This window comes from Myotis yumanensis, unplaced genomic scaffold (genome assembly GCF_028538775.1).
Source record: "Myotis yumanensis isolate MYYU_CA2020_CCGP unplaced genomic scaffold, mMyoYum1.0.hap1 SCAF_2, whole genome shotgun sequence".
Lineage (NCBI taxonomy): Eukaryota > Metazoa > Chordata > Mammalia > Chiroptera > Vespertilionidae > Myotis > Myotis yumanensis.
This window is the reverse complement of record NW_027223753.1, coordinates 16,907,984-16,919,922: the sequence shown is the minus strand read 5'-3', so window position 1 is coordinate 16,919,922 and position 11,939 is coordinate 16,907,984. Positions and strand designations below refer to the sequence as shown.

The 11,939-nt window shown below is 47.8% G+C and overlaps 1 long non-coding RNA gene across 1 annotated transcript; it reads right to left on the bottom strand.

Annotated features, from left to right (window-relative positions):
- Positions 1–1,794: 1,794 nt before the first annotated feature.
- LOC139001680 (uncharacterized) lies at positions 1,795–11,862 on the bottom strand. The gene is made up of 4 exons (XR_011470088.1): positions 11,688–11,862; positions 6,415–6,539; positions 5,695–5,835; positions 1,795–2,144 (listed from the first exon to the last, which is right to left on the bottom strand). It is a non-coding gene; the product is annotated as an uncharacterized lncRNA (long non-coding RNA).
- Between the last annotated feature and the right edge of the window lie 77 nt (positions 11,863–11,939).

Below are 11,939 nucleotides of genomic sequence, written 5' to 3'. Positions count from 1 at the left end.
AATGGGGGGGAAAGGAGACATATGTAATACTTTAAACAATAAAGAATTTAAATTTAAAAATAAATATAAATAAATGGAAAAATATCCTCGGGTGAAGATTAACAACAAAAATTTTTTTTTAAAAAAACACAGACTAACCAAGGACTCTTCAAACAGAAAGTAATCAAATAATCATATAAAAGCCAGGAGTTCGATTCACAGGCCTTATCCATGTGGCATCTCTCCCTGTCTCAGCCAAGCCATATGTATGTCCTGTTGGCTCTACCCTGTCCACCCCAAGTCCAACCACTTCTCGCTCAGACTTCAGCTAGTCTCCCTGTGTTAAAATCCCAGCTCCATCACTAACCATCTGTGCAACCTTAGGTAAGCTCCTTAACCTCTCTGTGCCCCTGTTTCCTCATCTGTAACATGGGTACCTATCCCTTAGGGTTCTCATGAAGTGCCAGTTGATGAACGGAAAAGTGTAAAGTGCTCAGAATAATGCCTGGCACAAAGTGAGCACTAAACAGGGTGGGACAGAAATAGATTTACAGTTGTTCGTATGGAAAATAGTACAATAAATAATAAATAATAATACAAGAATTATCTGTGTTTTGTGTAGTCATAACTGTAGACCTACTTTTACACCACCCTGTATAAGCGTTTTATAAAATAAATAAAAGATCTTAGCGACTTCCATTTGAGAGGCTCCTGGGCACTGAGAACTGTAGCAGCTTCTTTATTTACATTACCGTTAATCCCCACATTCCTCTATAACAGTGGTTCTCAACCTTGGCTGCACATTAGAATCACCTGGGAATCTTTTTAAAATCCTGATTTCCGGGCCTCATCCTCCAGAAATTCTGTTTCTTTGTTACTAATGTTGTGGCCCCACCCCATAACAAAGAAACAGAAATTCTGGAGGATGAGGCCCAGAAATCAGGATTTTAAAAAGATTCCCAGGTGATTCTAATGTGCAGCCAAGGCTGAGAACCACTGCTGTATAAGATAGTTCTGATATGTAGTTCCCACTTTACAGATGAAGAAACCGAGACCCAGGTGAAGCCACTTGTCTGAGCTGACCTAAGCTGACTAGCAGCCCTCTGTACGGTACTACACTATGTTGCTTTTCTCCACCACAAAAGCAGGGGGATGGATGAGGCCTGTCTTGGACCTTCTCACTCACACTCACAGCTGAAGACCCCTCCCATGTAGGAACCATCCCGGGCTTGCAAAAGCCTGGGAAGATTTCCTAGTTGTGCAGTGTAACTAATAGCTCAGAGCTACAACCATCTCATTAAGCAATTAGCTCTGGGAGAGCCAAGGCAAGGAAGTGACTTCATTGGTCACTTGACACCGCCCTGCCGCTGGGGCTGGAGGTAATGGGGATAATCATGGCCGTGGTGGTAATGACATGGATGGTGACGTTGTCAAGTGATGGAAAGATGACAGCTCTGTCAGATCTTGATGTCGGTGGAGGAGGCGACGGGACTGGTAATTGACTTGGTGGTGGTTAAGGTGATGGCTAATGCTGGTGGCAGATCCTAGCATTGATGGAGAGGTGACAGCGGCAGCGATGACCCTGTGGCCGGGCTCTCAGCCTTCGTTCCACCCTCCTAGATGGGAAGGTTGGAAAGCCAACAAATACAGTTCCCTCCCTCGCAGCGTTTGCACGTGGAACAGGCAAATTAGATTCACGCAGGCAAGACTGGGAGCTAAAGTGAGACTCAGTCGTTTCTGTGCTTCATTTATAAAATAGGGACACAATAGGACAGTACCTGCCACATAATAAGCACTATGTAAGTGTTGGCGGTTGTTGCTATTATTGTTTTTTAAATTTATTTCATCTTTTTCCCGCCCCCTTCTGGCTGTTTCTGCCCGCTAGCAAGGCTGCAAGAACAGGAGGTGTTTGTGCAGGAGCTCTCTGGTGTCAGGTGTCCAGCATTCTCTCCAGCTTCCAGATGGCCCAGAGGCCGTGGCAGTGGTGAAAGCAGCTTCTTAAATGCAGCTCCCTGACCCCTGGATTGAAGCTCCTTGAATTCACAGCCCAGCTCCAGAGGTAGTGGCTCTCTTGGTGGGTCAGTTGTGTAGAGTTCTAGGAGTCATTCCTGGAGGCGTGGTCACTGAGCCTCTCCAACAATTGTCCGATATTGAATACCTTCCTGCTAAAAAGACCAAGGGGGGTTTCTTTTTCCTGCCCTAATCCCTGACAAATACAGTTTGAGAGCCTGATGGTTAAAGCTGTCGGTGCTTGAGGTAACAACTATGGTGACATGGAAGATGATGGTGAGGATTGTGGGGCTAGTTTGATGGATGTTGGATCTTGGGACTGATGGGAATGGTGATAATGACAAGGTCTGGTGGTAGAGGCAGGCGGTAACAAGAAGTCTTGAGGGCAGCAATAGAATCTGACTGTGGCTGACTGATGAAGAGAAAGAAGATAGTGGGGAGCTCTGAGGATGGTCACAAAGCCCAGAGACCCTGGCTCACACAAAGGGCAGGAGCAAAGAAAGTGACAGCAATGGACAGACCAAACCCCACTGCATGACACCTGGACACGACAGTCACCATCAGACACCACATTGATCGCTGCTACCAAAGGCCACCTTTCTGAGCAAATTTTAAACCCTCCTGTCTTTGCATCACTCACTCAAGATTCAAAGCCCTGGGCTGAAGCATCCACTTGGCAGAGCCCAGGTTGGTGCCCTGTCCTATCTGCAAGAGTGTGGGAGGAGGGGTCTGTGGTCCCTCCCAGCTTCAGTAGTAGGCAGTGGGGCTGTGATGTCCAAAGGTTCACACAGTGGGGGCTTCTCCCTAAAAAGAAAGGGGATTTAACTGCAGGGCAGCCAGAAGCCAACAAAAGCCCACACAGAAAGGATGCCTGGTGGTGTTGGTGGAATAAAGCTGAAAGAGAAGCTGCCTTCTTTACTAAAACCAAACCAAGGTTGGGGGCAGCCAGACCTTTCAGCCCTGGCAAGACCCAAATTTCACTGTGATCACCCAGGGACTTCTGCTGTCCCCACCACAAGGGCCCCTGTGGGCACTGGTCCATCTTTCACACTCTAGTCAAGAGCAGAGGGGACACTGCCCCTTCCCTTTATAACCCAGTGTAGAGCAGGAACCTGACATGCAACCAAGATGCTCTCAGTGGCCCAGGGAGACCAAAGGGGAAAGAGGCACCGACATCTCTTCACTTATTCCATGTCCACGTATTTAGCACCAACCGGGTACCCATTAGAGCAGAGAATGAGGGCCCTACCCCATGGAGCTTACAATCTAGTGGGGAAGACACTCTAGTAACAAACAAGTAGACAAGGTAAGTGTGGGGTTGGAAGCACAAGGAGGATGCGATGGCAAGGGACTGGGGGAGCCCCTTAAGAGGGGATTCAGGGGCCCTGACCAGTTTGGCTCAGTGGATAGATTGTCGGCCTGCGGACTGAAAGGTCCCGGGTTTGATTCCGGTCAGGGGCATGTGCCTTGGTTGCGGGCACATCCCCAGTGGGAGGTGTGCAGGAGGCAGCTGATCGATGTTTCTCTCTCATTGATGTTTCTGACTCTCTATCCCTCTCCCTTCCTCTCTGTAAAAAATCAATAAAATATGTAAAAAAAAAAAAAAAAGAGTGGATTCAGGGAAGCACTCTTCACGTTAAAGCTGGGAGGATGAGCAGCCAGCCGAGTTCTAGGGCAAGTTGGGCTCCACGTCCCTGCGGCAAGAACAAGCTTGTGGTGCAGGAAAGTGGCAGTGTTACTGGAGCATGAGGGCCAGGATAGGAGGAGAAGATGAGGTTAAAGTCAATTGGATAAAGAAGTGGCATTTTAGCCCTAGCCTGTTTGGCTCAGTGGATAGAGCCTTGGCCTGCAGACTGAAGGATCCCGGGTCCAACTCCAGTCAAGGCGCATACATGCCCGAGTTGTGGGCTCAATCCCCAATAGGGGGCATGCAGAAGGCAGCCGATCAATGATTCTCAGCATTGATGTTTCTATCTCTCTCTCCCTCTCCCTTCCTTTCTGAAATAAATATATATTAAAAATATTTTTTAAAGTGGCATTTTATTTTCAGTAAGGGCTGTCCTTTGATAAGAGGAGGAACTCATCCTCAGGAATGAATCAGGAAGTAGAAGATGGGCACAGTGCGGGCAGGTGTACAGATTCAGTGGTGGTAAGGTGAGGGCTCCCCCCACACTGGGTTCCTGTGTCCTCACCAGGTCATCACTGCAAGGGGGAGGGGGAAAGTGGCAGGACATGTGTCCTTTAGGCCACATTGGGTTTCCGCTGTCCTGGATAGAGCTATGATAGAGCCCTGAGGAGCCCTGATAGAGCCCTGAGGAGCCATGATAGAGCCCTGAGGAGGCCAGCCCTAATCGGCCCTCATTCTCCTGGGTACCTCCTGGCAGTTTCCCTAGGGCAGTGGTTGGCAAACTCATTAGTCAACAGAGCCAAATATCAACAGTACAACAACTGAAATTTCTTTTGAGAGCCAAATTTTTTAAACTTAAACTATATAGGTAGGTACATTTTTATTAACTTAATCAGGGTATTCCTTAGGCTTAGGAAGAGCCACACTCAAGGGGCCAAAGAGCCGCATGTGGCTCGAGAGCCGCAGTTTGCCGATCACGGCCCTAGGTGAACAGTGGCACTTCCTTGACTGACACTTCCCTGGTCACTGAGAAGAGGCCAGTGGTAGCAACTGAAGCCTCAGTCTTCACAGTCACAGTCACAAAGTCAACTACAGCCACATCATAATCACCCTCACCTCATACCAACAGACACAAGGACAGGATAGGAAAGCCTCAAGGGCACCCTGACCATGAGAGTTGGCAGGGCCCCAGTCCCTTCCTGGGCCTGTGGAAGGCAATGGGACTGCCCTGGGTCAGAGCCGGAGCTCGATCCCACCAGCTTGAAAGAGCCGATTCTGTGAATCTCTTCAGAATGTAGGTGGGCAACTTGAAACCAGCCACAGTGGAGGGCTTTGGGCTATTTTTCCCAGCATATTTTTCCCAGTGCATCAGCATATCTCTGGACAGAGCCTTGGGGACTGTGAGACCTTGATCCCTACCACTTGCCTCTGTAAACTCCAGAACCTGGAGCAGGGCCAATGGAAGGAGCCAGTCAACATGTGCATTGTTCTAGAGCAGTGATGGCGAACCTATGACATGCGTGTCACCTCATTTTTTTGGTTGATTTTTCTTTGTTAAATGGCATTTAAATATATAAAATAAATATCAAAAATATAAATCTTTGTTTTACTATGGTTGCAGATATCAAAAAATTTCTATATGTGACACGGCACCAGAGTTAAGTTAGGGTTTTTCAAAATGCTGACACGCTGAGCTCAGAGGGCAGGTCATCGGGTGGGGGCATGCAGGGGAGGTCGGAGGTCACATCCCCGAAGACACACCTGACGGTGGACCAGGAGCTCTGGGCATTAGCTCAGGAGCATCACCTTCACCAGAGACTCTGCAGTAGCCCAGGAGCCTTAGGCCTGTGGCTCTCAGCCCAGCAGCCTGACTCACCTTCCTAAAGTTGGAATCTTGAGGTGGGTCTGTCCTGGGAGGGACCAAAGGCTGCTTCTCCCTGTTCCTGATCCCAGGAGGAGCCCTGACCTTGGTCATAGACTGGTCTGAGCCTGGTGACAAAGATCCCCACCCAAGCCCAGAGAGAGCCCCACCCAGCTTCTGGGTTGGACACTGATTGGGCCACAGAAAACACTCTCACCTCCATCTGTGCCTGACACAGGCCCTGGCTCAGCCCTGGAATCACGACAAGCCTAACCCTTGAGCCCAAAGGGGAGCAGGCCAGGAGCCGGCTTGGTTCAGCACCGTTGTTCGCCTCTGCAGTTGGGGCTTGAGCTCCTGCCTGGAGAGCAAACCGTGAAAACAAAACCAAATAAAGCCCATCATCATCTCCTCCGTGCTTTAGTGGCGGCACATCACGTCTTAGGAAATGACGCCTAGAAGCAAAGACTCTGTTCTAAGGCCCCTGCCCGCCCCTGCTGGGCTTCCTGTTTGATTTGGAGGCTTCTTGCCTTAAACCCGCCCTCCCCACTATCTCTGAGTAGCCTCCAGGTCCCCAGGAGGAGAGGGAGCTGTGAAAGCCCAGGAACTTCATCTGAGAGCGCATGGGAGGTGAAGGCTAGGACCTTATCTGGCTTATGGGCTGAGTCTCAGTTTCCCCATTTATAAAGTCTTGTGCCACTTTATGATAGGATACAGTCTGAGAAATAGGTTGTTAGGCGATTGCGCTGTGCGAACATCATAGAATGCACTTACACAAACCTAGATGCTATAGATATGGTCTAGCTGCCTCTAGCCTCTTGCTCTGTAGGGAAGGAAAAATAATTTTCCCTCTATGCTTCTGGGTTCTTGGCTGATATATCCTCTAATGAGAGACAGATTGACAAGAGAAAAACAAACAAAAGTTTAATAATATGTATACCTCCTGTATATATGGGCGGGATCCAGGAAAATTCTGTAACCGGCCCAAATGGCTGAAGCCACCACCTTCAATATTATTTCCAGCTGAAGATAAAAGGTGTTGAGGATGGAGACAGCTCTGGGCGGCTACCAGGAAAAGCACAGTAAGGTTATTATGCAGATTTCAGTCTTGGCCTTCTAAATTGATATGAGTTACTAGAGGAAAGGTCACCCCAACGCCCACTTCCAGGTACAGCAAGGGAGACACAAATGGATATTTTCCTTACGAAGGGTGTAACCTCTACTTGGTTTTCAGAGCTTCTCCCTGTCTGCTCTCCTTAAAATTAAGCAGCCTAAAGTAATCCTATGCCAAAGAGACATATTTGAGGATGACAAATTCTGCTTCCCTACAGCTCTCAGGCTACAAACCTGTATAGCATGTTACTGTACTGAAGACTGTAGGCAATTATAACACAATGGTAAGTAAGTGTGTAATGCGTTGCTCTGCAAAGTCAGCATGCTACAAGGCTAAGATGTCACTATGCAATATGAACTTTTCAGCTCCATTATAATCTTATGGGACCACCATCGTATATGTATGTGGTCCACAGGTGACCCAACCTCATCATCTGGTGCACGACTATATAGTGAGAGACTTAGCCTTGCAGCTCTAATATCCAAAGTTAAGGACTGTGATGGCTTCTCCGCCTCAAGGTTGGAAAAATCCTCACCGCTATCAAGGGATCCGGGCTTTAGAGCTGGACCAGCCTTGGGGATCCTCAGATCCCACCCCTTTATGTTAGCCCAGACAAGAGAAGGATTTGCCCCAGGAAGCTAGAAGTGAGTTCCCTCCTACCCACCTCCTTTGACAGAAAACTGCTTAAAGATAAAAGATGTCTGTTTGCCTATCTGCTGGCCCCTACCTAGACTGAGTGTCATCTGGGCTCCCCACCGCAGGGGCCCAGCCCAGACTGAGGGAAAATAGAAGAAGGGACCATTGGGAGAAAAGGGATGGGAGGGTGGGTGGAACACTGGGATTTACTGACCAAGCATTAGTAGGGAGGAGGGTGGGGCTGGCGTGAGGGGGAGCAGGACACAAGCCCCACCCACTCGGACGTCAATTCAATTCCTGGCCTCCCTCCCTTCCCCGAGGCTCATTCCCCAGGGCGGGCTCCTCCGTGGGAACTGCTGTTTCGGCAGCAGGCGCCCAGCCAGGAATGAGGCTGGGTTGCAGGGCGGGCAGTTTCCTGGGCAGCCATTGGGGAAGCCCCAGACAGGGCTGCCCCTTGCTTGGTCCTGGGGAAGGGGTGGCTGTGGGCGGTGCCCCTCCGTGGGCTCAGGGAACCAGACGCCTACTTCTGCAGCCTTCGGGGTGGCAGCTGAACAACACCTGGGAGCTGGTTAGAGACGCAGACTCAGGTGCTTCCCAGACCTGCTGATTCATAATCTGTATTTTAACAAGCTCCCCAGGTGACTCCTATGCACATTCCAATTGAGAAGCCCTATTCTATAAGAGGTTGGTCGGCCTATGTATGCACTTACAGGTTTAAAAATCCTATGTAATAAAAGGGTAATATGCAAATCAATCAAATGGTGAATGACCAGTCACTATGACGCTCACTGACCACCAGGGGGTAGACGCTCAACGCAGGAGCTGCCCCCTGGTGGTCAGTGCGCTCCCACAGGGGGAGCACCGCTCAGCCACAGGCCCAGCTGATGGCCAGCAGGGCAGAGGTGGGGGGAGCCTCTCCTGCCTCAGCGCTAAGGATGTCTGTGGCTTAGGGAAGCTCCTCCTGGGGATCAGGCCTAAGCCGTCAATCGGACATCCCCTGAGGGCTCCCAGACTGCTAAAGGGTGTAGGTGGGACTGAGGAGACCCCCCTCCCCCCAGTTCACGAATGTCATGCACCGGGCCTCTAGTAAATAAGTAAAAGACATTACAAACTTCCAATTATAAAATAAGTAAGTCCCGGGGATGTAATGTACAGCACGGTGACTATAGTTAACATTACTGTATTGCATATTTGAAAGTTGCTAAGAAAATAGGTCTTAAAAGTTCTCTATCACAAGAAAAATTGTAGCTATATGGTGAGAGATAACTAGACGTATTGTGGTGATCATTTCACAATATATACAAATATGGAATCATTGAACACCTGAAACACATTATATGTCAATTATATCTGAATGAAAAATTAAACCATAAAAAGACAGATTATCTTCCTTTTTCTTCTTTACATTTCAGTTATAGCATTATCTTCACCCCCCCCAAAAAAAATATTAGGAGTGTATAATTAGTATCTATTATCTATGAATTGCATTTCATTACAGGGAAGAAGATATTGCAAGATACTTGTTATAAAAGGGAGGTGGGATCTGCTGGGACTGGGAACCATTGATGAGCAGCCACTCCTGTTTTTATTGGCAACATCAGCCTTGAGAGGATATAAATAGGAGCGGGCAGCCCTTGAGCCTGAGAAGCTTCCACTCTAGCAGAGGAGATGAGACAAAGACGTATATCACCCCTTCCTAAGCCTCAGTTTCCTCACCCATGAAATGGGCTTAATCATCAGTCATCTCCACCTGCCTCCCCACAGGGTTGCACAGGCTCAGAGGAGCTGGGGGACAGGGAGGGGCTCTGTGAACTGCCTGGAACCTGAGGGAGGTGAGACCCAGGAGTGCCCTGCTCACAGCTCTACCCTCTGCTGTCCCTCTCTGTCCTTCAGAGTTCGCCCTGAGCCCTCTGATTCTCTCTCAGAGCTTCATTCTCTGTGATCTCCTTCTCTCTACACCCTTCCTGTGCTGAAAAAAACACACAAAAAAAGGAAGAAAAAACACCACTTGTCTGAATCTTGCTCCAAATTAGCATATTAGCCTTGTTTCTGTGAGGACAAGCATGATTGAGTGCTGACTACATGTTGGCACAGACTTTTAAGCTGCCCTGAGTGTAGGTGATAATGACCCAATGAACAGATAAAGAAAAAAATGAAATACTAATACATGCTACAACATAGATGAACCTTGAAAACATTATGCTGAGTAAAAAAGACAAATTGCAAAGACCACATATTATATGATTCCATGTATATGAAATGTTCAGAATAGGCCAATCTACATAGAGACAGAAAATAGTTTAGTGGTTGCCTAGGACTGTGAACTGAGGGGGTTGGGAAAAATGGGGGAGTGACAGCTAAAGGGGACATGGTTTCCATAGGGGGTGATGAAAATGTTCTAAAATCGATTATGGCACTGGTTGAATAACTCCGTGAGTATACAAATCAATATTGACTTGTACACTTTATACGGGTGAAGTGAGAGACCGCTCCTGTGTCAAAAGTTTAGTGCCTTGCCCTAGCTAGTTTTGTTCAGTGGTTAGAGCATCAGCCTGCAGACTGAAGGGTCCTGGGTTCAATTCCGGTCAAGGGCACATGCCAGGGTTACGGGCTCGATCCTCAGTAGGGAGCATGCAGGAGGCAGTTGATCAATGATTCTCTCACATCATTGATGTTTCTATCTCCTCTCCCTTCCTCTCTGAAATCATTAAAAAATATATTTTTTTAAAAGTTTAGTGCCTAGTATGATTCCAAGCTCTTGTTTGGCAACCCAAAGCTGAGGAGGAGGCAATGTAGGGACCAAGACTCTCCCAGAACTCCTTTTCCCTTCCAACTACCTTAAATCATAGAAGGTGTGAATGGAAGAGACTGACTCCTATTTCATTCCCATTTTACAAAATAGGAAACAGGTCCAGATAGGGAAAGTGACTTACTCATGTCACAAAGACTCAATGATCATAGAAACTAAGTTCCCTTTTAAAATCAATCAAAGTCAGAATGAATATGTGAAATTTGTACAGGGGAGAAAGACTCATATATAACATTTGAAAGCCAGTTGGACTTTTCAGAGTGTATGTAACCCAGCCATTCATTAGGACAATTAAATTTTGGTTTTGGTGAAAAAGAAAAACTCTATTGAGTATACCCCTTCTCTCTCTCTCTGTCTCCCCCACCCCTTCTCTGTCATCTTCTCTCTCCTCTTCCTATAACCTCAAGTCACCCCACTACCATCACAATGATGTTTATGTCCTGTGATTGGGCAAACATTGGACCAATTACTTTTGGGAATAGAGGTATCTACAGAATGGCGATTCACAGTACATGAATTTGTTAATTGCTCTTCCTAGGTCCGATAGAAGGAAAGAGGAAAAGAAATCTGTGCCTTTCCTTAGAGAACTTGATTCAAATGTGTGGGGTGGTCACAGCACCAGGCCACTCTCACAAGGCCCTGCCCCTATGTAGTTCCAGGCCCATCCAGTCTCCCTGGGGAAAATCCCTTCTGCTTTCTGGACCCCAATTTTCCCATTTATAAAGTGCAAAGAGGGTGAACAAAATGACTGTCAAAAGACCTCCCATCTTGAGCTTTCAAGGTTCTAGGAATGTGTGGCTTAGCACCTTCTCTGCTGCCCTAACTGTCTAGGAACAAGCAGGGGGGAGATAGGGCAGAAGTCAGTCCAGCAGAAGCAATGGGAATGTCACCTCATTAAGGAGGCCTTCCATGATTACACCATCTAATGATGTAATCGATCTCCCCAGTTATCTTTCTCATTATCTCTCTCTTTTTTCACATACATACATGGTTGCTCCCTCTTCGTTACCCTATTTTATTTTCTTCTTAGCGCTATCTGAAATGTCTTATATTTTTTCTTTTTTCTCTTTTCGTCTTACATATTTTCATAGGTCATACTGAAATAATCTTTGGCCAACTATATATAAATCAAAACTTTAAAAATATTTACTGACCACCTTCCCTGGGGCAGATGAGGAACTGACTGAGGGGGGTTAGTGACTTGCTTAAGGAAGCACAGGACCTGAGAAAGCTGAGAACAGACTGGCGGGAAAGATTTCTGCCAGCCACCAAGAAGCCCCTGCAGACGGGGCTGCAGAAGGGCCTGAGACGCGGGGTCAGGAAAACCAACACCCCACCTCCACCCCCACCCCCCCCACCCCCAGTTCCAGCTTCCTTCCATCCTCCATAAAGGGCCTGGGTTTGTGCAAGTGTAGTGGAATGAGCATGCGCCCACAGATTCTACAGCCCAGAGTCAGCACAAAGGCCCGACTTGTTCGGTGCTGTGTGACCTTGGGGCGTCAGGCAGGTACCTCCCTTCTTCAAGCAGTTGTTCCCCTTCTCTGAACTTGGACTTTAAGGCTGGCCAGGCTGTAACGCACTCTCTTGATTGACAAGGGACAATCAAGAGAGTGCGTTAAAAAGTCCCTACCTCGGTATATTCTGAGTTTGTTACCTTTCTCCAACGATGGAAGATTGCAGGAAAGCAAAGGAGCGCTGTGTAGAGTTGAACAAATAGCGCGATCTCTCTGGGCTTCTGAAAATAGTGGATGACTAGGACCAGGCCAGGTGATTTCTAAATTCCTTCCAGGGCCAAAAACAAACAAAAACACCTGGAACTCATTAGTGGTCGGACTCCGCTACAAACCGCCGCAAACTCCCTCCCGTCTGCCCCTAGAGAGCGCAATCCCTTTAAGTCCAGGGTCAG